Source organism: Myodes glareolus, chromosome 23 (assembly GCF_982192425.1).
Source record: "Myodes glareolus chromosome 23, mMyoGla1.1, whole genome shotgun sequence".
Classification (NCBI taxonomy): domain Eukaryota; kingdom Metazoa; phylum Chordata; class Mammalia; order Rodentia; family Cricetidae; genus Myodes; species Myodes glareolus.
In genome coordinates this window covers 13,418,302-13,445,397 of record NC_142048.1, presented here as the reverse complement: position 1 = coordinate 13,445,397, position 27,096 = coordinate 13,418,302, and the positions used below count along the sequence as shown (strand labels likewise).

The 27,096-nt window shown below is 40.1% G+C and overlaps 1 pseudogene across 1 annotated transcript in view; it reads left to right on the top strand.

The window, feature by feature from the left end:
• The first annotated feature begins 22,855 nt into the window (after window positions 1-22,855).
• LOC125413991 (putative ATP-dependent RNA helicase DDX60) overlaps window positions 22,856-27,096 on the top strand; it is a 136,126-nt pseudogene continuing 131,885 nt past the window's right edge. Inside the window, exon 1 of the transcript XR_015736151.1 lies at window positions 22,856-22,968. The product of XR_015736151.1 is annotated as a putative ATP-dependent RNA helicase DDX60 (transcript). The remainder of the gene's footprint in view (window positions 22,969-27,096) is intronic.

The following is a 27,096-nucleotide window of genomic DNA, read 5'->3' as shown; positions in this document are numbered from 1 at the left end:
CACACACACACACACACACATGCAAAGACACATACACAAATAAATAAAAGTAAATAAATAAAATCTGAAAACGGAACTGTATTTATATTTCACTTCATTTAGCAAAAACTCTATGGGGGAAATGGAGTGGATTGCAAAAATAAGTATATGTATCTATAATTACAATTCCTATTCCTCTCCTGGTATACGGTACACTCAGTCTCCACAGTGGTTCACGTTTGAGGAAAAAAATACATTAGCTGGGTCAGGGTGGATGGAAAACTTTACTGCACTGTGCATTCCATGCAATTACTTCTTAATATAACATCATAAATTATCTTGAGTGTTGCTGTTTCTTACTCCGCATATCTTTATTAATATGAAATATTTTTAAAGTGCATTTGAAAATAGAAAAAGTGTTATGTAAAATATAGCTTTAATTTACCATCTAATAAGAAAACTTCTTTTGTCAGTTGTTATTGCTGGAAAGTAAAATTTGAGAATCTATCTATCCCCCCACCTATATTTTTTTCTTTGAAATTCATATCTGATTGCTCACTAAAGAAAGCATGACAAGAAAAGATTCCATCTACTCAATAAATATACATCACATCAAACCATGGTTTGTCATGGGTTAACTTATTAACGAGTCATAATTCTTCAAGTTCTTTGGCCGTAAAGTAGGGAGTAGTCATTTAAAGAAACTACGGCTTTTGAAAGTTTTGGTTTGGGGATTAAAAACAAGCTTTGTTGATTTCAAATAGCTTAAATGAGGTTCCCTCTCTTGCTAGTTGGCTCCTGACTGCTGGTTTGCAAATTACCACTGGACTACAGTCTGCAATATGAACATCCATCTTCATCTGGCTTCCTTTGAAATGTCATATCCTTTGACCTACTCTATCCTAGATCTGCTGAGGACATAGTCCTGATTAAAAGAGGCATGTCATATAAAAATAAGCAGTTCTACATTATTTATGAGCGTCCCCCCCAAATGCACATGTAATTTATGGAATGACTTAGTAAACACACTGAATTTTTAAGTAACCATAAAATGTAATTTTTTCTGGAGCTATTTATACTACAAAGAAAAAGTAAGACAAAGAAAAATTGTGGTTTGAGTATGAAACCTAAACCTAAAGAGTCTTTACATGATTAAAGTTTAAACACATAGTTTCATGTTTTTAAAATATGACTTTTTTTTTTAAAAAAAATAAGACTTCCCTAAGTTGTATGAGTTCCTGACCCCTCTCTCCAGTTTTATTCATTGGAGGAGAAAGGCAAGCCTAGCTAGATGTTTAGAAATGGCTTTGGCAAGTCATTTGACTTAAAGGCAAAACCTCAGTGTTTTGTTTCTTCTGAAGTTTGCATTTTTCCCCACTCACGGAAGGACTTGGTAAGGGAAGAGCAAACTTGTGAGTGCGGAGGTCACTGTGAGACAACTGCAAACAGCTGTGTGGGCATTTCAGCAGCTGCTGCCAAAGAAGTACCCTGCTGAAGGATGTGGCTGTCACTCCCTAGGAAATCAGAAAGGAAGAGGGGAACAAAGGAGGAAATCAGCTGTTGGACCAAAGGAGGATTTAGACAGTGAAAAAATGCCAACCATGAACGACAGTTGCTGAGCCACAAAGAGCCCTGAGCCCCACCCACCACGACTTGCAGGCCCAGCAATTTGCTCCACTCTTGCTATTTTGGGAAGGAATTTCCACAGCGTTGGCTTATCTTCAGCTCTGAGGTTTCCTCTGATTGAATGATCAACAGGTGTCGAAAAAGGCTGTGGCAGAAATATCGCAGACCCAGTGAGCTCGTTGGACATCTGTGCCTGTGACTGTGGTGTCACTGGGTGGGTCATTTCTTAATCAGGGAGCCGTTCTGGAGAATAAGAGCTAAATTAACCACTTCAAGCTCTGCTGGCCACTCCTGTCCTGTATATATTCCTTTGCATTTGGTAACAGCATACGTTATTTTTGTTTATAAGTTGAATATTGTACTGTGATTACACAGCTGGAGTCTAAATAAAAACATTAGCAGGAGCAGTGATAAAACGGAAGATCAGTTTTCCTCTCAACAGAAGCACTTTGAGGCAGATGGTAGGTGTTTCATATCTTCACACTGCATGGAATTACTGTTGGAAGTTTTTTACAAAAATGAATGTAAGCCTGTGTCCTGTTTTCCTCTGGTTTTATGTGCCCCAATGCCTTTCAGACAAAAGGAAACACATCTCACCTTAGAATTTCCCAGTATGTGGTATCCTGGATTAGTTTCTGCTCTTCACTTCTCTGGAGTTCTACACTCTCCCTTCCACTCTTTGCTATCGACACCAGTGCATATCTAATCTCCATTAACATTGTCACGCACAATTGTTCTGAATCGATATTCCGTCTCCTACTCACTGGGGAAAGCGAAACCAGGATAGCTCCTGGGAGGAGAAACGAAACTGAAGTTCTTCCTATATGTGTAGAAGCTGAGGAGCTGGCAGTGCCCAGACCTCTGGAGTCCAAGGTCCAGTGTGTCTGGGAAGCTCCTACTTTAGTGCTGTACTTGGTCCCTTCTCCTCCCCTCCCTGCCCACGTGTGTGTCCAGGGTCTGGGCTCCCAAGTGAGGATGGGGGATGCATTTGTGTATTGGTAATGATAAGGCACTTTTCAGGGTGTGTATATAAGGAGTGTCCTTAGGCAGAGGCCTAGAGTGGAGCTGTCTTTATGGGTCAGACTAGGAAATTAGAAAAAGGAGTCCTCTACCCATTCCATTCAGAGAATCACTTCTATGTAACACAGATCTTTGGGGACTCAGATATACTTCCTGCAAGCAGTGGTGTGTCATCCAATGAATCAGAAGTCGGCATGTTAACAACAGTTGTTGCACATGCAAAAATAATTGAAGGTGAGTTTTTGCAGGCTCCTGTTCGACCAATTCTATCCAAAAGATATTGGGAAGCCAGAGCTGTTACACAGAGAAACCCTGTCTCAAAAAACAAAAGAAAACAAAAAAACGATATTAAGAGTACTTTGGTGAGCATCCTTTCTTATTTTTTTTTTAATGAAAAAAGCATAAAAAAAAGCTGGACGTGGTGAGGTAAGTCTGTAATTCAAGCACTGGAAATGCTGAGGACGGAGAATTGAGATTTCTAAGCTAGCTTGGACTGCAAAGGGAGGCCCTGTCCTACTTTTATCTTCTATCTCCTATCTATATATCTCTCTATCTCTCTCTCTATCTATCTATCTATCTGTCTATCTATCTATGCATCTATCTATCTAGATATCATCTATCATGTTTGTCTCTTTATATTTATTGTCTATCATCTATCTATGCACAACCATATCATCTAAAATAAATCCAAAAATTGTCATTCTGTCCATTGTCTATCTATCTATATCTGTTCATCAATCTATCCATCTTCCCTCATCTGTGCATCTGTAAATACCTTTTAGACATATGGATTTTGTGCTGGTGTACAACATGCTTTTCACACTTGATTCAATGGTACATATCAGTCTCATTTGGCAGTCATTGGATGTTATCTGTTTGTATACCATATCATAAATGACTACTTATTATTTCAGGCAGAAAAGAGGGCAATAAGCCAAAATAAACACTCTTTTCTACTTCCCTTTTAAAAAGCTTGTAAGCTTTAAGGTTTCCCGAGGGTCATCATACAAATATATACTGATAACTTTATTTCTTGATTGCTCATATATTATGTACTTTCGATCATATTTATTGGTTTATTATTTTAGGAAAAGTCGTTGGCTTCTAGCTCTGAAATCTCTTCATTTCCTCTTCTGATACTGGTTACACATTTACAAAATTCTTCCCAAGGTTGGCCTTCTGTATTTTAACAATGCAGTAATTTTTACTAATTATCCTATAGCTGCTTGTCAGCATAGATCAAAGTCTTTCTTTCTTCCTGCTGCAGGCTCTTTCCTGTCCCTCTGAGGATAGAGATTATAGATTCATTTTGTGGGCACAATTTCTTTTAGGGTAGCTTATGGTTTATCTGGAAATACTATTCTTTCAAGATTACTGACACCTGACCTTGTCTGTTCTAGTTGATGCTGTGCTTCATGACACATTTCACTTTCAATAATTTAGATTGTGTTAAAAATAAAATGTAAAATTATTTTAAATTATATGTATGTGTTTGTGTCTGTATTGGATTGGGTCTGTGCATTTAAATGTAGGTACCTGTGGAGGCTAGAGGCATTGGACTCTCCTGGAGCTGGAGCTATAGGAACTGCCTGGTGTTGGTACTGTGAACAGAACCTAGGTCCTTTGGAAGGGCATCGAGTTCTCTTAACTTTCAAGTCAACTCTCTAGCTTTTACATTTTTGTTTTATTCTTAATTCCTAGGAATGCATATCAATATATGTTGCCCAATTGCCATGTGTGATATGTGCTGAGAAGCTAACCCTGCAAGTGAAGCTGTGGCCAGTCCCCATTTCAAACCAAAGTATGTTCATCCCAAGGTGTCCTCTACGGCTCTCTGTCTGATGCTGAACAGGTTCCCCCAACTCTGTGACAGGAAGGAATAAAAGTCTAACAATAAAAATGCTATGCCTTTAGAACAGTGAGAAGGTAGACTGTTTATAGCGGGAGTCACCATTGCTTATTGCATGCAGTAGAAGCACCTGTGTGGGGCCAGAGAGACGGCTCAGCAGTAAGAGCACCTGCTGCTCTCTCAGAGGACCCAGCTTGATTCACACCACCAACGCCAGGACTCCCACAAACAATTTTAACTCCAGTTCCAAAGGATTGGGCGCCCTTTCTGACTTCCTTAGGCACTGTTTGCACATGGTAAACACACAAGCAAGGAGGCCTACACACACACACACACACACACACACACACACAATAAGGAATTAGAAAATTAAGAATTTATTGCACTCTGTGAGAGGAGTGGGAAGTTTAGCTGTAGGACATTCAGCCTTGGGAGGCTCAGTCATGGAGGCAAAGCTCAACTGGGAACTCCAGTCACTATTTCTATCTCGTGTGTGAGCACCCAGTTAGATGATGTGATCTCTACTTAGGACTATTTGTTATTTTCATTTCAAAACTCACCCCAGTGGACACTCTGCTCTGCCTGGGGACTTCTTCTGTTGGGAACTTTACCTGTTTGCTTTATAGGTGACTCCTCCAGTTGACTTTTGCTGGATGTTTTCTCTTCTTACTTTGGAACCATGTTGCTTTCCTACCTATTTGCTACTTGCACTTTGGTTTGCTATATACTCAGTAAGCTCGCTCATTCAAAACCGAAACTAGGACTACTGATGGCATCGTCCATAATTCACAGCACACCTTGCCTAGAGCTCACCAAGTCTTTGTCTGCTTCAGTGCTTTTCATATTTAGATTTGAGATTTTTGCAAGGCTATTCCGTTCTTACTGCATGGGCTTAATCTGAAAGATCTCTTTTGGTGGTACCTTCTCTTTAATTAAGATCCTTTGTAACACTTCTGTTTTCTTAACACTAAGCACAGCTTGTAAAACTTGGTTTTGGTTATCTTTTCCTGGTATTTTCATTATCAGCAGACTACCCTTGTCCTCTTGGTGTATCTTCACCAAGCATAACCTCTGACTGTGGCAGCAGATGTACAATAGCTGTTGACTGTCTACTTTTTTCCCTTTCTTACTTAACAATCTTGCATCATTTTTGAGAACTAACCCTATTTCATCTATCAATCAATCTATCATCTCATCTATCTATCCATCCATCATCTATCTATCTATCTCTCTATCTCTCTATCTCTCTATCCTCTATTCTCTCTCTCTCTCTCTCTCTCTCTCTCTCTCTCTCTCTCTCTCCTATCTAATTGTTCAGCGTTGCTTTCTCCAGGTCCCTGAAGAATCAGCCACATTATGTACTGCTGTTCAGTTGTCTGTAAACATCTTCACGTTTTCCTACTCCTCCTGCAAATCCAACAGATGCTCAGGTTGCTGCTGGAGCCTTGCCCCTGGGTATAGTTCCCTTCATCACTTGCTCAGAGTTACCCGGGGAGTGGATGACTGACATTTGCACACTCTTAAGAAACCTTAGTTGGTTTGCATGTGTCAATAACCCAATGCTTCTCCAAGGGAAAAGGATCACGAAGTGCATGAACCATACTGGTTTCTAGAGGGTACTGGCCTGATTCAGCAGTACTTACTGGCTGACTTATGTTTCCATTTATTCTTGGTTACTTTCCTTTTCCTAACCTCTCTTCAGCCTGCTTATCAGAGTCTCATTGAAGACCTCAAGGCAAACTACACTCAAGTCTTTGTTTTGGACATGCTTCTCATGAGCAATGGTTGTTCTTTGGAGGATGGTCAAAGCCACCTGTTTAAGATGTTTATTCACCCAAGACACTATACTCTTCTGAGCACCCCTAAGCCATACTAATTTTTTCACAAGGTTTTCAGATTTTACCATGCATTTATACCACCTCAGTAACATAATCTTTAGGGTCCGGATGGAAGAAGAAGAATCGATGAGACGGGAAGAGGGAGGAGCTAAGCCTATAATGGAAAGAGTTTTCAAGTAGGATGTGTCAAACACCACCAAGAAGAGAAATAGACTGAGAGGCAGAGGTAGGTAGATCTCTGGGTGGAAGGCGAGTTTAGTCTACATAGAGATTCCAGGCCAGCTAGGACTACATAATAAGACCCTGTCTCAAACATCAAAAGTGAAAATCCTTCGCTCCTGTCAGAATTCGCTTGCCAGAAAATGGTCTGATTAAGGAAGAAGCATCTTTTAACTAACAGGGAAATCTTCTTGCACCCTCTCCCTCCCCCTGCTGACCCAGTAGATTAAGATTGCAATAGGGAACTGGGAAGTGACTGTGGAATGATGCATGGAGCTCTCTTGCTTATCTCTCCTCTTTCCACCCTATCTTCATGACCAGGTCTCCAAGCTCCTCAAAGGCATATAGCCAGGAGCTGATCTTCTTTGAGTGTTATCTTCAAAATTCTGTTCATGTATTAATCACAATATGATTATGATTACATATAATATATAATGTAATATATCATGTATATTTTATATATAATTATATACCATATATATTCACCCTCTCTGGCTTCTGCTTCAAAGGCTCCTCATTGGAAACAGGCAAATTTCAACTTTTGAGTTTGGTATTCAGGCTCTCTCATAATCCAGGTTTACTCTCCTTTCCGAGTACTGAATGTCGTCCCATGAATACTTTCTTCTAGATGCCAAACCCTAGATTCTCAGGTTCCATTAACCTTCTGTGAGCCTGATGACATAGAACTTTGTTCATAAACCAGTCTGTGAATTCCACGTGAAGCCCATTGTCTGGTCTGATACTACATTGCCTATCACTTACAGTTTCTATGACACCCTGACCATCTCCCTGTCATAATGTTTTGTTTGTGTGTTTTCTTCTGCATTGCCTGTTAAAATTCATAAATAGCTTTGTGTGTGTGTGTGTGTGTATGTGTGTGTCTGTGTGCCTGTGTGTGTGTGTTTGAGTTCTGGATTGCTGCATACCTAAATGTTGCTTAATAAGCATATGTGAAATGAAAACATGTCAAGCGCCTATCTACATCATGGACAATTATGAATTATTTGTATATATTTTAGTTTAATCATTACAACAACTATCTTATAGATATACCGTGATTATTCCTAGTCTATGGATGAGGAAAGGCTTAAGAAAGTTATCTTAGTTCCCCAAAAGGAGTCATTAGTCATTTTCAGGCTAAGATACAAATTCAGATGGTCTGATACCAGAACCTAATGCTCTTTGTTGCTCTTCTTGCGATTATCATTATAGTGGAAAATAATGGGTTTAATGTGACATGCTCAAATTCAAAAATCACTTTACGTTATTCTTGTTCACCCCTGCTGCCCCTTATCCCTCCTCCCTCCCTCTTAATGGTTTCCTTCCCTCTCTTAGTGGCAGTCTGCATATGAAAGAAAACTTGCAATCAATATTTGTTTTTCTTTCTCCTGTTGTCACCTACTGTCACCCCTATATTTAGAGTTCTTTATCTCACCTCATAGTTGTCTTTCATGTCTTAAATGCACATAAATCTAGAGTCTCTGCATGAGAGAAATCATTCTAGAAGTGAATCCCGATGCTCTTCAACCCAGTGTTAATACGGAATTGTTTGTGGACTGAATGTGAAGGACGGAATGGTGATGGCATCGCAGATGCGGAACTGTGATGATTAAAGGTACAGAAAACTCATGAAGAAGTGATTCTTCCGGAAGTCCTCAAACACTATTTTATTATGTAGCTTTTGCTTTGCTTCTTAACAACTGATATATACCACATGAAATAAAACATACTACTTCAGTCTGTGTTCACTCCCAATGACATGCCTAAAATGTACATAAGACAAACACTGCTGTAGTTTTAGGCCTTTCTATTATATTCTGATGTGTTCAGCACAGATGTGCAGGGTGTTCTACTGCATCAGATGGTAGATTCCTTTAGTGGTTTGCTCTGCTTAGGGCAGTTGTGGACAAGTTATCTTTAAGCAGTGTGAGTACAGTAGCGCGGAGTACTTGATGAGATCACCATTTTGGGTCATGTGCCTTGTCTATTTTCAGTAGCTATTAATGGAGAGACTGGAAAGCAGCAAAGCCACTCAGGGTGTCCTGACCCGGAATGACATCCACAACTACATCGCTGTGATCCTGGTTAAATCTCTGCTCCTGTGTGCCTATAGTTACACACCAGGGCAAGATTTTTAAAAAATGTTCATACAACTAAATTTATGAGGTATGCATTTACTGAAGACCTCCACATGTGTCGTTTAAAGAAGCAAATTCATCCTGTTCTAGTAGAAATTTAATCAGATCAAATTAAAATTTATTTATTTATTTATTTAAAGTCCCAATCAAAGTTTCCCCTCCTTCTCCGTTTCCCAGTACCTTCCCCCCATTGACTTCTCTTCCATTGTTTCTTTTTTTTTTTTCAGATAAAGCCAGGCCTCCCATGGATATCAGATAGCTATGGTGTATCAAGTTGCAGTGAGACTAGACACCTCCTTTCTTATTAAAGCTGAATGAAGCAGTCCAGTAGGAGGAATGTGTCTCAGAAATCAGCAACAGAGTCAGAGATAGTCCCTGCTCCCACTGTTAGGAATCACACAAGAAAACCAAGTTATACAACTATAATGTATATGCAGAGGGTCAGTCACTGCAAGGTCTGTGGTTGGCAGTTAGTCTTTGTGAGTCCCTATGAGCACAGGTTAGTTGTTCTATGGTATGTTTTGTCATACCCTCGACACCACTGAATCCTAAAATCCTTCCTTCCCCTCTCCTGTAGGACTCCCCTAGATCTGCCTAATGTTTGGCTGTGGGTCTCTGCATCTGTTTCTATTAGATGCTGGGTGAAGCCTTTCTGATGACAGTTGGGCTAGGTAGGCACCAATCAATCTGTGAGCATGTGAGCATAGTAGAATATCATTAGAAATCATTTCTTTGACTTTTTTTCCCTTGCCATTAGTGTTTGGTGCTATCCTAGATCTTTGGGTTATCTCCCTTCTGAGTCCTGACCTTCAGTGTTGACCTGCCTCTCAGGGTATGGGTCTCCAACTGGGCCAGTCACTTACAGTAGGTCACTCCCACCATTTCTGCGCCATCTCTACCTCAGAACATTTTGTAAGGCAGAACAAATTGTAAGTCAAAACGTTTGTGACAGTATTGTTGTCCTAGTGCCTCCCCTAGAAGTCTTGCCTGGTTACAGGAGAAGGCTGGTTCAAGTTCCATATCCCCTATTGCTCGGAGTCTTTGCTAGAACCATCCTCATAGATTCCTCGGAGTTTCCATTGATCCATGTTTCTATTTCATGCCAGAGATGCCCAGATTCCAGTCGTCTTTCAGAGTACTCCTTCTCTATGTCCTCCCCCAACCTGGTCCTTTCTGTTCCCATTTCCATTTCCCCTTTTGAGCTCCTTCCCCTTTTGCTAGCAATGCCCATTCTTTTCCCCCTTCACAGTGGGATTCATGCATCACTTCCTTGAGCCCTGATTGTTAATTAGCTTCTCTGGGTCTGTATATTGTAGCTTGGTTCTCTTTTACTTTATGGTTAATATTCACTTATGAGTGAGTATACACCATGTTTGTCTCTGTGGGTCTGGGCTACATCACTTGGGATGATCTTTTCTAGTTCCATGCATTTGCCAGCAAATTTTCTGATACCATGTAACAACTGAGTAATACTCCATTGTATAAATGTACCCCATTTTCTTTATCCAATCTTTTGTTAAGGGACATTAAAATTGTTTCCAGGTTCTGACTATTACAAATAAAGTTACTCTGAACATAGTTGTGCAAGTGTTCTTGGGGTATGGTCGAGTAACCTTTAGGTACAGGCCCAGGAGTCATATAGCTGGGCCTGGAGGTATAGTGACTCCTAATTTTCTAGAACCTGACATATTGATTTCCAAAGTAGCTGTACAAGTGACATTCCCACCACTATTGGAGAAGAGCGCCCCTTGCTGCACATCCTCTTCAGTATGAGCTGTCACTTGTGTTTTTGATCTTAGCCATTCTGACAGCTGTAAGATGGAATCTCAGTGTCATTTTGATTTTCATTTCCAAGATGAACAAGAATGCTGAACATTTTTTTAAGTGATTGTCAGCCATCTGAGGTTACCCTGTTGAGAATTTTCTGTTTAGATCTGTACCCCATTTTTAAATTGGCTTATTTTATTTTTTTTGATGTCCAATTCCTTGAGTTTTTTATGTAGTTTAGAAATCAACCTCTGATGCGGGTTTCATGAAGATGCTTTCCCATTCTGGGGGCGGTCATTTTGTCCTAGACAATGTCCTTTGCCTTGCAGAAACTTCTAACTTTCTTGAAGTCGCATTTGTTAATTGTTAATCTTAGTGTCTACACTACTGGTATTCTATTCAGGAAGCTGTCTCCTGTGCCTTTGTGCTGAAGGTTATTCCCCACTTTCTTTCTTATCTTGTACATTGTATCTGAGTTTTGGATGAGGTCTTTAATCCACTTGGACTTGAGTTTTGTGAAGGTTGATAGATATGGATCTCTCTGTGTTCTTCTACATGCCAAAAGCCAGTTAGACCAGCGCTGTTTGTCGAAGACATTTTCTTCCTTCCGTTGTATAATTTTGGCTTCTTTGTCAAAAATAAGGTATCTATAAGCGTGTGAATAATTTATGCTTGTGTCTTTGATTTGATTCCATTGATCCACCTCTCCTTTTTAAATGCCAGTACCATGTTGTTTTTTATTACTATAGCTCTATAGTACATATTAAAATTAGGGATAGTCATATCATCAGAAGTTCTTTTATTGTGTAGGATTGTTTTAGCTGTCCTGGATTTTTATGCTTTCCCATATGAAGTTGAATATTGTTTTTTCATGATCTGTAAAGAATTATGTTGGAATTTTGTTGGGGATTGCATTGACTCTGTAGATAGCTTTTGATAAGATGGCCATTTTTACTATGCTAATCCTACAGATCCATGAGCATGGGAGATCTTTCCATCTTCTGATATCTTCTACAGTTTCTTTCTTCAAGACTTGAAGTTCTTGTCATATAGATCTTTTACTTGCTTGTTTAGTGTTACACCAAAGTATTTTGTATTAGTTGAGGCTATTGTGAAGGGTGTTGTTTCCCTGATTTCTTTCTCAATCTGTCTATCATTTGTATATAGGAGGGCTACTGATTTTTTTAGTTAATTTTGTATTCAGCCACTACTATGAAAGTGTTTGTCAGCTGTAGGAATTCCTGGTAGAATTTTTTGGGTTGCTTATGTATGCTATCATATCATCTACAAATTGCAATAATTTTACTTCTTCCTTTCCAATTTGTATCCCCTTAATATTCTTAAGTTGTCTCCTTGCTCTAGTTAGAATTTCAAGTACTATGTTGAATAGATAGGGAGAATGTGGACAGCTTTTTATTGTTCCTGATTTTAGTGGAATTGCTTTAAATTTTTTCTTCATTTAATTTGGTGTTGGCAATCTACTTGCTATATATTGCCTTTATTATATCTAAGTATGTGCCTTGTATTTCTGATATCTCCAAAAATTTTATACTTAAGGGGTGCTGAAATTTGTCAAAGGCTTTTTAGAATGTAGTGATATGATTATATATTTTTCTTCTTTCCATTTGTTTATATGGTGGATTACATTAACAGATATGTTGAATTATCCTTGCATCTCTTTGATGAAGCCTATTTGATCATGGTGGATGATCTTTTTGATGTGTTCTTGGATTGAGTATTTTTGCATTTATGTTCATGAGGGAAATTGGTCTGTAATTCTCTCTCTCTCTCTCTCTCTCTCTCTCTCTCTCTCTTTCTCTCTCTCTCTCTCTTTCTCTTTTGTTTTTTGGTTGAGTCTTTGTACAGTTTAGTTACCAGGATGTGGCCTCATAAAATGAATTTGGCAACATTCCTTCTGTTTTTATTTTGTGTAATAATTCAAGGAATATTGGTATTAGCTCTTCTTTTTAAGGTCTGGTAGAATTCTGCCCTAAAACCAGTGACCCTTAGGCCTTTTTGATGGGAAGACTTTTAATGACTGTTTTTATTTCCTTGGGGGTTATTATAAGTGAATTTAAATTGTTTATCTGATCATGCTTTTATTTTGGTAAGTGGTATCTATTGAGAAAATTGTCCAGTTCTTTTAGATTTACCAATTTTGTGAAGTATGCTTTTCTAAAGTATGACCTAATGATCGCTTGGACTTACTCAGTTTCTATTCTTATGTCTCCCCTTTTGATTCTGATTTTGTTAATTCGGATGTTGTCTCTCTGCCTTTTAGTTTGGATAAGTGTTTGTCTATCTTGTTGATTTTCTCAAAGAATCAACTTGTTGTTTTATTGCTTCTTTGTATCATTCTCTTTGTTTCTATTTTATTGATTTCAGCCCTCAATTTGATTATTTCCTGCTTGTTACTCTTGGGTGTGTTTTCTTTTTTCTTTTTTGGTTCTAGAGCTTTTGGGTGTGCTAGTAAGTCTTTAGTGTGAGAATCTCTAATTTTTTTATGCAAACACTTAGTACTGTCAATTTTCCTTTTAGTACTTTGGTGTGAGAGGTCCTTCTGTCTATGTGCTGCTCTTATTGGTTAATGAATAAGGAAACTGGCTTGGCCAATAGCAAGGTAGAATTTAGTTAATTGGGGAAAGCTAGTCTGAATGTTGGGAGAAAGAGGGAGGAGTCAGAAAGAAGCCATGGAGCTGCCGCTGGAGACAGACATGCTGAAACTTTGCACGTAGACCACAACCTCGTGAAGCACAGATTAATGGTGATAGGTTAAATTAAAATGTAAGAGTTAGCAAATAAGAAGTTAGAGCTAATGGGCTAAGCAGTGAAACTATATTAAATAATATAGTTTCTGTGTGATTATTTCAGGTTAGAGCTGTTGAGACCTATAAAACAAGCAAGAGACCTCTTAGAACAAATTGGTGCATCAACGTGACCAGCTAAAGCCACTTAAAACCTGAGAGAGTTTGAAAAGAAATTCTAGACAGACACAAAAGAATAGAGTTTAGCACAGTTTCTTGGTAGCCACAATTTTTTTTCTAGATGGACTTGTGGTGAGGAGGGGTGCCACAGCTGTTTTAAGAGAGGTGCAGTAAAAACTGCGCAGCTTCTTTAAAAATGGTGGCTGCTTGGTTTGCCAGCACACAGGGCTCTGACTTTTCCAGGAGGTCCAGCTATGGAGCATTTATATGGGGTTCGTGATCAGAGTACTAGAAATTGCTTAAGGGTGACACAGACCTGCTGGAACCCTGTATCTGGGGTGTAGAGAATGGCTCTTAGAGGCAGCAAACATGCCATGCTGGATTAGTAGAGCCAACAGGCAGGACTGCAGAGTTGGTCCTAGCCATGCCCATGTTAAAACAAGACAAAGAAGAGGAGATGTTGGTCAGAAAATAATTACAGATTTGCAATAAAGACAAATTCAAATGAAAACGACCTCTAAATGGGTCACAGTGTTGGATAAATGTATGGAGGCTTGGGAGAGAGAAGAAAAAGTATAGACAGTTGTAAAAAGAAGTAAATGGGTTTTGAAAAATAAAACAAAGTCTTTAAAATAAGAGTATAGACAATCATAGATTAAAAGGAGTAAGATAAATAAGTCATATAAGGATGAAAAATACATTGAGAGTCTGAATTATGTATATTATTAAGTTTCCTTTGAATATTTTGACTGCAGAGAGACATTAGATTTTGGGGACTGCTAAGTCAAGCCAACATATAGACTTTAAAGGTATCTTGATTTCAAAATTTGAGTCTAAGGACATGTTGCTTTGGGTCTGTTGTTGTATGTTACTTGGTCTTTTCCTCTTGCATAATATTATTTCTTTGTTCTGTATGTTTAGTGTTTTGATTTTTATCTGATCCAAACTATTTGGTGCTCTGTAATCATCTCGTACCTTTATAAGCATGTCCTTCTTTAAGTTAGGTAAATTTTCTTCTATGATTTAAATATATTTTCAAGGTTTTCTAGCTGAGATTCTTTTTCTTCTATTCCAATTATTCTTAGGTTTGATAATCTCATGGTGTCCCAGATTTCCTGGATGTTTTGTGTTAGGGTTTTTTTTTTTTAGATTTAACATTTTCTTTGACCAAAAAATCATTTTTTATTGTATCATCAACTCCTGAGATTTTTCTCTTCCACCTCTTGTGTTCTGTTGGTGATGCTTTTGTCTGTGGTTCCTGTAGCTTACCCAGAGTTTACTGAATTCTTCCAGCAGTGTTTTCTTTTTGTCTCTGTTTAGAGTTTCTTGTCATGAACAGTTTCTTTCACTTGTTTGTTCATTTTTTTCTTGCCTTTCTTGGCAATCTTTAAGGGATTTGTTAATTTCCTCTATTTTTTTGTCTTCTCAATTTCCTTAGGGAAGTTTTTCATTTCCTCTTTTCGGACCTCTATCATCTTCCTAAAGTTGTTGTTAAGGTCATTTTCTTGTGCTTTCAGCATGTTGGGATGTTCATACCTTACTGTCAAAGTATAGTTGGACTCTGGTATACTATATCACCATGGCTGATATTAATTGTATTTTTACACTGGCATTTAGACATATAGGTTTCGGATGATTAATTCTAGCCCTCTATTTCTGAGTTTGTGTTTGTTGGATGGGTGTCTTGTTGCTTACTTCTGCTTCCTCTTTGGTTTTCTAGTCTTTGTAGCCTGGTGTAACCCCTGGTTTAATTGAGAATGACCTTCTAAAGGTTAGTTTGGCCTTTGGTGCTTCTGATTGGTGTGACCTGCACCTGTTATTCTGATTGCTATGACCTCTACTTGAGCAGTTAAAGTCTGATCAAAGTGATGCTGGTATTGAACTTTGGCCTTGTGGTGTTAGGAACACTTTTACATCTGACTCACATCCACAGACCTAAATATGAGTCCTTATTGCTTCAAAATTTATTGTATTTCCATTTTGAACTATTTAGCATGTGCGTGAACATTTGTGCTTTCACACTGGAGGTAAGAGCATTATTTGCAGGGGTCGGTTTTTTCCTCTACCACGTGGAACTTGGAGATTGAGTTCAGTTGTCAGACTTGGTCTCAAGTGTTCTTACCTATCAAGCCACCTTGCTGACCTATTGGTTTTTGTTGCTGTATTTTGTTTTGTTTTAAAGCCACCTAGTAAATGACTGGGAAACTGGAAAGATTACTGCATAAAGTTGGATTTATTAATTTCTCATTTTCTAAATTTGAATTTGAGCTGGTTTTGGTGTTAGGTAAGAAATCCCTGTTTCTAGGGAATGTGAACAAGCAATTATTGACTGAATAATTTTTTCCTCTTCATTTACAATAGAAATAGTTCGGAAATATTTTCTATAATTTTATCAGTGGATAATTGACCCAAAGTGTTCTTTCTTTAACTTTTGGGGATTTTTTAAATTCTTTTTTCTTATTCATTATTTATTCTTCTCTCATAAAATACATCTCTACTATATGTTGCCCTCCCTCCACTCCTAGTCCCCACCCCAAAACATATACTCCTCCCCTCTCCCTCAGATCTATGCCTTCTCTGTTTCCCTTTAGAAAAGAGCAGGCCTCCTGGAGACATCAACCAAATACACCATAATAAGATACAGTAAGACAAAGCACAACCCTCATATCAGGACTAGGCTAGTAACATGGTAGGCGGAAAAGTCCCAAGAGCAGGCAAAAGAGTCAGAGATAACTTCATTCCCACTGTTAGCACCCCTTTGAAAACAACAGGCTAACAACCATAGGCTAACATATTTGCAGAGAATTCAATGCAGACCCATGTAGGCTCCATGGCTGCTGCCTCAGTCTCTGTGAGGCCCTATGAGCCCTGTTTAGTTGATTCTGTGGGCTGTGTTCTTCTGGTGTTTTTGACCCCTCCTATAATTCTTCCTCTCTTCCTTCTGTATGATTCCCTGAGCTCAAAGGGGAGGGACCCGATGGAGGTCTCCCTCTTGGGTGCTCTCTCTGCCTAGTGTTTGTCTGAGGGTCTCTGCATCTGGTCTCATCAGCTGCTGGGGGAAGCCTCTCTGATGATGACTGGGCTAGGCACTGACTGATCTATGAGAAGAATAGAATATCATTAGGAGTCATTTTATTTCCTTTTGTTTTCTACCCTATTACTGATATCGTGAACCCGGGAGAAGGGAGCCTAAAGATGAGGTAGCCTACAGCCTCATACAATAGCCATCTGTATTCAGGGAACCAGACAACTTATAGTCTGAGAATATTCTGAGGGTTAGGCTAAATCATATGAGCAAAGTTCACTTGGGTTCGAGCTGTATACAGTCACAAGGGCTGGTTCACAGGAGTTTAATCTGCACACACTTGGGAGGACAACTCATGCTTGGAAACATCTTTGAACAATGATGGTATGATGATGGATACTATAAAGCAAACCCCACCCTATTTACACCCGAGAGGAGCACAGAAGCACTTTCTAAAAACAACCCGAGTTATATGGAACAGACATTACAAGACTCTTGCTTGTTTGCTTGGAGTTTTCTTTTTGTTTATTTATTTGTAAGTGGTATACACTTCTTTTTAAAAATTTTTTATTCACTTTTTATAGCAATCACATTTCCCCCATCTCCTCCCCTCATATCCCCCCACCTTATATACCCTCCTTCCAAAAAGCAAGGTGTTCCATGGGGAGTCAACAAAGCCTTGCACATTCAGTTAAGGTAGGACCAAGTCTTCCTCTCCCTCGTCTCCTCACATCAAGGATGAGCAAGACATTTAACTATATTGAGTGGGCTCCAAAAAGCCAGCTCGTGCACCAGGGATAGATCTTGGTCCCCCTGTCAGGGGCCCTAGAAACAGACCAGGCTACACAACTGTCACTCAGATGCAGAGGGCCTAGTTTGGTCCTGTGTAGGTTCCCCAGTTGTGTTCAGCTGTGTTCATAGGAGCCTTATTCATAATAACCAGAACATGGAAACAGACGAAGAATGAATAGAGAAAATGTGGTGCATCTACATGACAGCTTTTCTTATGATCTCTCAGAAATTCTCACACAGTTTTATTCACGAACCATGTTCTGACAATAACCAGATAAACCTACGGAGAGGGTGATTTTCTATATAATAAGAATCCAACCTCTATCTCCCAATTCCCTAATTACATATGACCATATGGGGATGGGTATTATTTAGGTTATTTAGGCTTTTCTTTTTTTGAGTGCTTATTTGTTTTGTTTTGTTTCTTGAGGTTTTTCTTTACTTTCTGTTTCATTCTCTTCTGTAAATCTGCTTTGCAACTGTTCATGATTTTACTCCTTAAAAGGTCCCTATGAATGAGACTAGGGCTGCTCTCTTTCTAACCAGACTTAGGAGGCAGTGGCTAACCAGCTCTCAGGTACACCCCAATGGAAGTCAAACTTGATTCAAATTTGGCTCACATTGTGGTAGTGGTCTTATTCTTGCCCAGTGGGATTAACATGACCTCTGTTGAGTTTAGGTCCCCAGAACTCATGTAAAAGCCAGACAAGACAGGACATACTCTTTAGCACACCCACAGCAAGATAGGAAGTGGAGAGAGAAGAATTTATTGGAAGCTCACCGGCCAAGACACACACAAAGAGGCTTGGTAATCCCAATGGTGGGAAGAAGGCTACTAGTACAATTTTAGTGAATTTTCAGCAAGTTTGATTTTATAGGGGTTCACCCCAGTGCTGCCCCACTGCTGTCTCCTAATCAGGTTAAAGAATCCATCTCTGGCCCCTAAAACAAGTAAAATTTTGAGTAGTCTTACACCGGGAGACAATATAAAGCACTAAGAAAATAAAAAATATCTTTAAAAAATCATATGGTCACCCACCAGGTGATTAGGGAAGGGTCAGGGAGGCACCATTTATATGGCTGAAGTTTTAACATTTAAAATTGAGTGGATGTAAAAGTAATGAATGATTGAATGAGATACTTTGATTTTCTTTTTCTTTTTTAGTAGAGAAGAGGAATACAAAGACAAAAGGATATTTAGAAGAGGCTTTGATACTTATTTGACTTAAATCTAACAGTTTTTTTTCTTTTTCAGTTTGCTTTCCGCCCACCTCATGGACAGACTGGATGAGGGAATGCTTAACTCTGAAGCATCGTGGTCTCTATGAGACAACTGCAGACAGCTGTGCGGTCATTCAGTGACTGCTTCAAGGAAGTGGTCTGGGATGTATGGACTCTCATTCCCTAGGAAATCAGAATGGAAGAGTGGAACAAAGGAGAAAATCAGCCATTGGACCCAAAAAGGATTTAATCCCTGACAATGTGCCATCCATTAGTGACAGCGGCTGAGCCTTCCAGTCGGGAGTCCGCCCATCCTGCTGCTTCTTTGGGAATAGTGATTTGATAAAAACTATTTTTGGGAAGGAATGTGCACACACCTAAGCATCTTCAGCTCCCAAGATTTCCTCCGAGTGGTTGGTCAACAGGTGTCAGAAGATCCTGTGGCAGAAACATTCCAGACCCACTGTCACTGTTCTAACTTTACACATGCTTTGGTGGCATAGCTTAAATGCATTGCTTCTTAAACAAGGAAGCAATTCATTTGTTTCTTCAGGAAGAAAGGGGGGCAAATAAAGTGTCCGCACAACAGCCTGTCCTTAGGAACACATATGAGTATACTGGAACCACGGACTTTTGTTTCTGAATTTAAGTTGAATATTGAAGTTATGTCTACACCATTAAAATCTACACAAATTTTCTACAGCATGGGGTCTCTGTGGAAGAAAAGATGCTGGAATATCTTCATTTGAACCACACACGGGACTACCTTGATTTTCTCAAAACATGTTACAGATGCAGATTAAATCTAATGGGAACTCACCAAGGCCAGCTGGACTGGGACTGATGGAACATGTGATCAAACCGGACTCTCTGAAAGTGGCTGACAAAGAGGGCTGCCTGAGAAGCCAAGGACAATGGCACTGGGTTTTGGTTCTACTGCATGTACTGGCTTTGTGAGACCCTAGTCCGTTTGGATGCTCACCTTCCTAGACGTGAATGGAGAGGGGAGGTCCTTGGACTTCCTACAGGGCAGGGAACCCTGATTGCTCTTTGGACTGGAGAGGGAGGGGGAGGGGGAATGGAGGGAGGGGGAAGGAAATGGGAGGAGGGGAGGAGTGAAAATTTTTAATGATAATAATAATAATAATAAAAGAAAAAATTAAACTTTTTATTTTAATAACAGCACATGCAGGATGAGCTCCAGAAATGACAATCCGTTCAGAGTGAGGTAACATGCAAATGTAAAACAATATGGTAGGATGTTATTAGACTCTTCAGGGATTACAGACCTAGTGATCAGCCTCACAGTATCTTTATTCAATGGTTTAATTTTCCATGCTCTGAAATTTGAAGGGAACAGTTAGTTGCTCTCCAAAGTGCATTATTACCACTTTAACTTAGCATGGACCATAAGTCCTTATGTCTAATACTCAATATTCTTAAGACATTGTTCTGTATGATCAGATCTCTTACCAGATGCTGACATCATGAAATTGGGCTACAAGGCCTTCAAAATTCTGAGAAACTTGCTATTGTAGATTTCACTAACACATTATTAACTGTATCTCTGTTTCAGTTTATCTTATCTGTATAGGGAGCTATGGAAGCCTTGATTTAATGGGTACAGAGCAGACAAAGTCTTAAGTGAATGTGTTATGCTCACATTGGTACAACCATATCAAAGACCACTGTCTCAGACCCAAGAGAATGGCAAAGCACTGACTTGCTCAGGCTCAGAGGGATGACAGTATCCTCCTCTAGTCTGACTGTCAATGTTGACAGTGTGTGCAAGTAGTGGTGTTGACAAACAATTGACGAGTGAGTGCAATATTCACAACTGCAGTTTCCTCTTCCTAGTTACAGCCGAGATTGCTCACCTTCAGAGACCTCCTACCAACCCACTAAGACAGAGGAATAACCCTGTAATGCAAGTAATAACATGTTGTGTTCGGGATTCTGTACCTGTTTCTGTGTGTCTGTCCTTTCATCCCCTTGCCATCTCCCGATGGGTGCTTGACTTCTGTACTGTGTGTGCCAAGACAGACAACAGTCAGATCTTGAGTACAGCAGAGATGAAACTGTCCTTCTCGTCAGCCAATGACCCTCAGGGATTTAGCCAGTGTGACAGGACCTTGCACCTATGTGTTGTGCTGGTTAGTTTTATATCAGCTTGACACAATCTGAGAAAAGGAAACTTCATCTGAGAAAATGCCTGTATAAGACCTGGCTCCAGGAAAACTTACAGGGCATGTTCTTAACCAGGGATGGATGGGGGAGAACCCAGCCCATTGTGGATGGTGCTGCCCCTGGGCTGGTGGTCCTGGGTCTTACAAGAAAGCAGGTTGAGCAAGCCACGAGGAGCAAGCCAGTAAGTCAAACTCTTTCAACACCTCTGCATCAGTTCCTGTTTCCAGGTTCCTACTCTGACAGGACCTTTGTCAGCCAATTGCTACACCTTCTTGAGGGACATCGATTGCCTACATACTAGATGCCCCTGGACAAGCATTTTGCAGATTACAAATCTGGAACCTTTTGTAGCCACTTGCTTGTGGTATTTATGAATAATTAATTTGATGGCATACAAATCCAGTCATTTCTTTTAATGACCAGGTATTGAAAATTGACTTGTTCAGAGTATCAAACTGTAAATAAGTATAGAGAGAAGACACAAGGCACAAATGGTTGACTATGTTAAGTAGAGGAAGGTTGAAATGTTAGCTAAAGAAGTTCACCCTGACAAGACAAACACTCAAGAATTCAAAGAGTCTGAAGTACAGGCATAAAGTAAAGTGGAAATGCAATGTGTGCTTCTCAAACCTCAGGAGAAATTAGAAGTGTGGCACGGGAGCAGATAATGGAGGCAGAGAAAAGTAAACAGAAACCCCAGAGACCATAACAGCAGATGGAGTCGTCAGCTTCGGGGTGTTTATGTACTTTGGGGTATGTTATGGTTTCAATGTGTCACCCAGATTATAAGCTGTAAACACTTTCATCAATGTAATGAAGTTGGGGTGCAGGTTTTCAATGGGATTGCCTGTTGACTATAAAGGCTCCACCTTCATAGATTGATTAGCAGAAATTAAAGGACTGTGAATCACCTTCCCATCAGCGGTTCTCAACTTGTGGGTTAAACAACCCTTCCCAGGGCTCCTATCGGATATCTTGCATATCATATATCTAAATTATGATTCACAACAGTAGAAAAACTGCACTTATAAAGTAGAAAGGAAAATAATTTTATTGTTGGGGATCACCACACCATGAGGTACTGTATTAAGGGGTTGCAGCCTAAGGAGGGTTGAGGACCACTGCCCAGAATTACTTCTTACCAGATGCTGGCACAGTGAAACTGGATTTCAAAGTTTTCAAAACTATTATAAATACAGTTAATTTCTTATAAATTACCCAGGGTATGACATGTTATTAAGGTAACAAAAAGCAGACTAGGACTAGAAAACTGACGGGGAGGAATAAAAGTTTTTTAAGTTCCCACCTGACAAATCTGAAGTCACTAAAAGTCAAAACAACCACGGGATAACCAGTACGTGCTTACCCCAAATGCCCAACAAGAAAACCCGAAAGGATAACAACAGCATACAAGTTTAATCGAAAAATAAATAAAAATAAAATAATTGCTCTATTAGCTTGAAGAAATTTCAGTTCTAGAAAGAAAGCATTTGACAGTTCAGGTAATTGCAAATCCTGTAAACAAATTTTTTTAATTATGTCAAGTTTGGAATCTCGGCACCATTTATTGCCTCTATGTCACTTTAATTCTCATTTATCTCATCTATAAAGCAACCCAGAAGTACCCATCTTGTAAAATTGTGATAACAACATAATAAATACAAGGCTATCCTCAGATCACTCAGCTCATAGTAGCCTCCTGTGTTGTAAGAGTGTGGTAGTTGTGTTACTCGCAAGTAAGTTATGTTTTTCCTACTACATTAGCTTATGGGGAGGGAGGGAGAGAAGGACTGAGGGGCAGAAGGAGGGAAGAAAAAAAAATCAAGGTTGAAATAAAAACAATTCCAATTTCAGTTTGTTTAGTGGTGTTTATTGGTCAAAGAGGATCTCACATAGTTTAATCACAGGCTTCAGTGTTCAGGTGTTCTCAAATTCTTTCCTGCCCCCCTTTAATGTCTTTAGCATACCCATGGGAGCAGAGGGCACCCACCACACCTGGTGCTCTGCTTCTTTGGCCTCTCCACTGTTGCCTTGCCTAGACATCCTCAGATTTCTCTGTCAGGGTTCTCTCCACACTTACCTCAAGAATCCCAAAGCCTCAGTTTTCACCATCTGACAGTCCTGACTTTATAGAAGGATGCTAAAAGCTATAGTTCCAAGTCTGCTTCTCCAATTTGATTGGTGATGAGCGGCTTCTGGGCACAGAATGAAAACTGAAACTATTCTTCAGGCATAAAAGGCAGCCTGGGTGGCTTGGAAGCTTCCTCTTTGAGGAGGCAGCAGAGTCCAAGTCTCTGGGGATCATCCACCCTCTCCATTGTGCTCTCTGGGTTCCTGCAGAGCAGTCCTGCTACTCTCAGAAAGCAGCAGGTCCCAGTTCCAGGTCTAGGGGTCTGGGTTTCAAGGGTGCAGGGGTGGAGTGGGATGGAGTGGGTGGTATGGGGTGAGGATATGATTCTGGGAGGGCCAGGGGCTGGCAGCTCTTGTCAAAGTTAGCTGTGTCCTGTCCTGAAGGAGGGCTGCTGCGAGGCTGAAGGGGACAGAACTAGGACCCAGAAGCCAGAGCTGAGCTGACAGTGCTGAGCCAGGAGGGAAGAAGAAGACATGGGGTCCAGGGTCTTGAGCTCTCTTAGTCATAATGGGGATCTCAGGGAGGAATCAACAAGTAGGAACATCTGATGTGTGCACAGTCAATAGAAGTCAGGCATTGGCATCAGCGGTCTTTCTCCTGGGTGCATAATCCGGAGCCCTACTCTAGACTTGCTGAGCTGGAAGCTGACTGTGAACAAGAACCCAGATGAATTCCAGGCCCTCTTAAATGTCAGTGGCTAAAACAATTTATGCTTTACTGCAATAATCTCCCATCTTCTAGCATGCTTCCTTTTTCAAGGCAATCTTCCTGTGCAGCCTGGCACTTAGAAGTCCAGTCTAGCCCTGAACTTGGAATAGCCCTCCTGCCTCAGTCTCCTGTTCTAGTCACCTAAGATTTAACGTACTCGTGTGCAAGGAACAGGTGTTTGTTTTCTGTTTCCGCATAACTAAGTAGCACACTCTTGGTGGATTTAAACAAAACGAATGTATTATTTTACAGATCCTGGGCCGGCTCAGGCTAACCGCTTTTGCACAGCCTGGTGTTGCACCTGCTTGAAGTGAAGGTCTCTGCCAGGGCAGAGCAATTCTGCCAGACCCTGGGCGCTCATTCTGGCTGCTTGAAGTCAGTAAGAGGAGTGGAGCTCCCTGTTTTCTTGCAAGTTGTTGAATGCCAGTTGGTGATTCAGTGTCTAAAACTGCATTATCGCTCCTCACGAGTGGCAGTGCCTCCCAAGCTATAGGGGACTTTCTGTGTTATCTGTAGCCTAGTCTCTAGAGAGATTGTCGTGTTAAGAAGGGTGGTGGGGGCTGGGCATGGGTGGGGGCTGGGCAGTGGTGGTACACACCTTTAATCCCAACAATTGGGACACAGAGGCAGAAGGATCTCCCTGAGTTTGAGGCCAGCCGGAGCTACTTTCAGGTACACAGAAACCTTTCTCGAAAAACAAAAACAAACAAACAAACAAACAAACAAACAGAGAAACAGCAACAACAACAAGAAGAAGAAGAGTGGACAACTGGAAGGAAGGAAGGAAGTTCTGCAAGGCAGTGTAGCAAGGTGGCAGAGGCTTGGTGACATCTTACAATCTGACCCACTGGGGGTGAATCACCTCCTCTCCAGGCAGTTTTATTGTTGTTGTTGTTTTTTGTTTGTTTGTTTACTTCTTTGGGTGTTTTGAGACATGGTTTCTCTTCGTAGCTTTGGAGCCTATTCTGGAACTTGTTCTGTAGACCACGAGAGCCTTGAACCCACAGAGATTCTCCTGCCTCTGCCTCCTGAGGCTGAGGATTGGGATTAAAAGGCCTGCACCACCGTCACCCGGCTCTCCATGCATTTTATAGAAACTCAGTCTTCTGTCAGCAGCTCCAACATTCTGTTCCAATACTCACGATTTCCTTCACTTTTCTGCATCTCTTCCTCTCCCCTTCCTTTCTCTCTTTGCCTCATTCTCCCCCATTTTCTTCCTCTTATTATTTTAGTCAAGAGTTCTCCAAGGATAATACAAATATAATCATGACAATGCTGAGTATAGATGATATTCCTTTTGAATTTCTTCTCTCTCATTATAATTTATAGGACCGGAGTTACATGTTTAGTGTCCTGTAGACACCTCCCAATTCTTGTCGTGTCATTAATATGTCTCTGTTCTCCTCATGACCTGTAAATTAGTCATTATGGCTAGAGTTCTGATCAAATTCTGGTTGGCTTTCTGAGGGAGAAAGGGTGGATAAGTTACTCACATCCGTCTGGGTGCAGACATTGGCCTCTATATGTGTTCTACTGTTATCGGGATCTGTTCCTGCCCTGGGAGTTGTAAAATGGTGGCATACTACTGATTCCCCCCTGTTTATTAGCTGGGTCGCACCTAGGGAAGAGACTGTCCCTTAGAGTGCTTAGTGACTCAGTGATATAATCCTTTTCAGAAAGAGAGCTTCACAATTTAGTTTTAGAAATGGATTTTAATACATTTTTCTTTAGATACTGTCTCTACTTAGTGGAGGAGAAGGCACTTAGCATCCTTCCTCCCTTTTCTTCTAGTGTCCTTTAACAATCTTCTTGATTCGCTTGCTCTCTTTATAGTAAATCAAGGTCTATCATATTTTGCAGGATTTTGTGACGATTTTTGTGCTTTGTTTCCAGAGTGAGTTAAAAGTGAAAAATCAGTATATAGTTTTTAGATGTTTTAAAATTGTGTGCATGGTGTGTGTGTGTGCGTGGTGTCTGTGTTGTGTGTATGTGTGTACATGGTGTGTGTGGTGTGCGGTGTGTGTGTGTGCTTGGTGTGTGTGCACAGTGTTTGTGTGTGTGTGTGCATTGTGTGGTGTGCGTGCATGGTGTGTGTGTGCGTGTGGTGTGTGTGTGCATTGTGTGGTGTGTGTGCATGGTGTGTGTGTGTGCATGGTGTGTGTGTACGTGTGGTATGAAATGTGCATATGAGTGCAAATGTCAAAGGCACTGGATTCCCTGGAGCTGGAGTTACAGGCACTTGTCAGCCTCTGTGCTGAGGAACAAAACTTGGGTCCTCCTCAACAGCGGTGCACAGTCTTGATTATCATGTCATCTGTCTTCTTTCTAGCCCCTATGTACATATTCCTTAAAGGCACAGTGTACTTGTGAAGATCGGGGCAACTTGCAGGACTGTGTACCTTTCCTGTATCCTGCAGGTCTCAAGGATGGAGCGCAGGTCATCAGGTTGTGTTCCAGGCATGCACCTTCACCCACTAAGCAAATTTCATTGGCTCAATTATGGAAATATTATTCATTATAGATGCAATCTTTTGTTTGACTGGAAAATGGAGTTTGTATCTTTGTGGCTACCACCGGAAGTAGACTTGCTGCACTGAAACTATGTGCATAGCTCCAGTGAATCTTTTTATCTTGTATAGTTTCTCTTGTTTGAGTAGTCTCCTGTCTGTTTCCCTACTTCCTCTGTAGAAAATTATAATTCAAGATCTGAAGTTGCTGAAATTTCTCAGTTTTTAATGACAAATTATATCTTTTTGCATTTTGAATGAACTTAAATGCACGTTTGACACACAATTCTGGCTTTATGACATTATCTTTAGAAATTAGAAAATGTATTTTTTTCTCTCATCAAAATATCCACCAATATTGCTTACTTTTATTCTCTTGAGTGGCCTACCAGGCACACTTAAGACAAATATCTTTTATACCTGTTTATACAAATATATATGCATTTGTTTTTCAAGATGGAGTTTCTCTGTAGCTTTGGAGCCTTCCTAGAACTAGCTCTTATAAACCAGGCTGGCCTCAAACTCGCAAAGATCTGCCTACCTCTGCTTACCTAGAGCTGGGTTTTAAAGATGTGTACTACCGCTGCCTGGCTACTTGTTCATATATTTCTATAGGTTGATACATAGAGAAAGTAAATAAATTGTGTAACTTAAAGCAGTATAGTATGTTTGTCAATAAGACAAACCTGGGGCTGGAGAGATGGCTTACAGGTTAAAAACTCTGCCTGTTCTTCCAAAGGACCTAAGTTCATTTCCCAGGCAAGCACATGGTGGCTCACAACCATCTGTAATAAGATCTGGTGCCCTCTTCTGACCTGTATGTATACAGAACACTGTATAAGAATTTAAATAATTCTTTAAAAGAAAAGAAAAAGGACTTAAAACCTAGGTGTTCTATCAGCAATATGGGTATCTCTGTCCACTTTATTTTTATTGTTTTTTTGTTTTAGTTTTTCTTGTATTTTGTTGTTTGCTTGTCTTTTTTCCTCAATACTTGGAGAAGCTTTCCAGCTGATTGTTTTAGAGCTCTGTTCTAACAATGAACATTTCTTTGAAACTACATACTTGACCAATTTTATTTCCATCCACTTTAGTTTCCTAATCTGACATTTGTTTTCTTAGTATTTTTCTCTAGTTTTATGTCTGTTTTTCACTTCTATCATCT